Raw genomic sequence first — 2,423 nt, 5'->3', positions numbered from 1 at the left:
GTGTCAGGGGGGTGGCAGCATGTGGGAAGCTTTTTAAAGCTCCCACCGAACAGAGGCCTAGGGCGTGCATAACAAGTTAAGGGGCTAGATGCACGGCTCCTGCCTGAAGTATGTTCCAGGGACCTGACGGCGGTGGAGGTGACAACGGTTGGCAGCGCTGGAGATGCCAGGAAGCTCGTCATCTGCTCGGCCTATTTCCCGCACGGAGAAGAAGTGCCGTCGCTGGAGATAGTCAAATTGGTGGATCTCTGCCAGAGGAAGGGACTGCCATTACTGATAGGATGCGACGCCAACGCGCATCATACCATATGGGGAAGCACTGGAACGAAAGGGGAAGGAGGTTGCTGGAGTACCTGGTAACTACTGACCTGGAAATTCTGAACAGAGGTAATAAACCCACCTTTCGGGGAGAAGTGAGGTGTTGGATCTCACTCTCTGCTCGCGTGGATTCGTGCGGAAGGTGAGGGAATGGAAGGTGTCGAATGAGCCCTCGCTCTCCGACCACAGGCTAATAATCTTTAGACTTTCAGATCTCAAAGTGGAGGTAAAGAAGGTGAGGAATCCAAAGAGGACGGACTGGGTATCCTATCAGAGGGACCTGGGAATCAACCTCAGGGACTTTCCCAAGAAGTACGGCACGACGGAGGAGTTGGAGCTCTGTGTGGATTATCTGCAGAGGGCTCTGATTGGCTCTTACGAAGCGAACTGCCCGGCTAGCACGGTGACAAACAACAGAGGAACTCCCTGGTGGAACCCACGACTGCAGGGTCTTAGGGTCAAGGCTCGAAGGGCTTGGAATAAAGCGAGGAACACGGGCCGGCCCTCCGACTGGGATCTTTACAAGAGATCCCAGAAGGAGTACAGAGACTCTGTGGTGGAGGCGAAGAGGAAGAGCTGGAGGAACTTCTGCGAGTCGGTGGAGGGCATGCCAGCCACCACCAGGATTTGCAGGTTTCTATCCAAGAACCCGGAGGCAGCGTTGGAAGCGGTCCGAATGTCGGATGGCACCATGGTATCTGGAGAGAAATGCCTGGTGCATCTTCTGGAGACTAGTTTTCCTGGTTTCCGAAGGGATGCGGATAGGTGCGGAGAGGCTGCCATGGGCCCCTTCAGGGCACGTGCCAGCGATTGGAAACTAGCGGCTGAAATTGTGAGGCCAACTAGGGTTAGATGGGCGATTGGCTCTTTCCGACCTTTTAAGTCGGTGGGGCCCGATCAGGTGTTCCCGGCTCTCCTTCAGAGAGGACTGGAGCAGGTTATCGGGCCCCTTACAAAGGTGCTGAGAGCATGTCTGGCCCTCGGGTATACCCCCCAAGCGTGGAGGGAGACGAGAGACGTCTTCATCCTCAAGGTGGGGCGAGCGGAATATGTCACTGCGAAAGACTTCAAACCGAACAGCTTGACCTCGTTCCTTCTCAAGACATTGGAAAAGCTGGTCGATGTTTACATCAGGGATTGTGTGCTGGCTCGGTATCCGTTGCATGCAGAGCAGCACGCCTACCGGGCTGGCCACTCGAGCATATCTGCTCTCCACACGGTTGTCCACAGGATTGAGACGCAGCTCCAGCAAGAGGGCTTTTTGATAGGCACCTTCTTGGATATTGAAGGGGCCTTCAACAACACTCCATACGAAGCTGTGTGTGCTGAGACGGCAAAGCGAGGCGTTCCGGAGAAACTGGTGAAGTGGATCCAAGGAATGCTTGGACGTCAAGTGACGACATCACTAGGAACGGTTGAAGGATGGGTGGGGAGTGGTTACCCCCAAGGGAGGGTCCTCTCGCCACTCCTATGGTGCTTGGTAGCGGACAGGCTGCTTGAAGAGCTTAATGATAAGGGCTTCAAGGCTATCGGATATGCTGATGATTTGGCGATCCTGATAGGAGGCCCTTTCCTGGAAACGCTCCTTGAGCTCACACAATGGGCTCTGGGGGTGGTGGAAGAATGGTGTAAGAGGACGGGTCTATCGGTTAATCCGAATAAGACAAGTCTGGTAATCTTCACCCACAAATACAAAATGGGCTCCGTAGAGGGGCCTGTTTTGGAAGGGGTCAGACTGACTCCTGAGATGTCAGTCAAGTATCTAGGAGTTATCTTGGATAAAAGACTGAATTGGAAGTTGCACCTAGAGGCGGTGTGTAGGAAGGCTTGCACATATTTCTGGATGTGTAGAAGAACCTTTGGGCAAACCTGGGGACTTCAGCCGGACAGGGTGCTTTGGCTATACTCGGCTGTGCTCCAGCCTAGACTGCTTTATGCTGCTGTGGTATGATGGCCAAGAACACAGCTAGCGGAGGCTCGGGCAATGCTGGAACGCGTCAGGGCTCTTATTTTAAGAGGGGTTCTGGGAGCAATGAGAACAACGCCGGTGGCAGCAATGGGAGTGCTGCTCGGCATCGAACCACTCCACCTTGCGATAGTGGCGG

Source organism: Trachymyrmex cornetzi, unplaced genomic scaffold (assembly GCF_001594075.2).
Source record: "Trachymyrmex cornetzi isolate Tcor2-1 unplaced genomic scaffold, Tcor1.1 scaffold1076, whole genome shotgun sequence".
NCBI classification, from domain to species: domain Eukaryota; kingdom Metazoa; phylum Arthropoda; class Insecta; order Hymenoptera; family Formicidae; genus Trachymyrmex; species Trachymyrmex cornetzi.
This window is presented reverse-complemented; position numbering follows the sequence as displayed.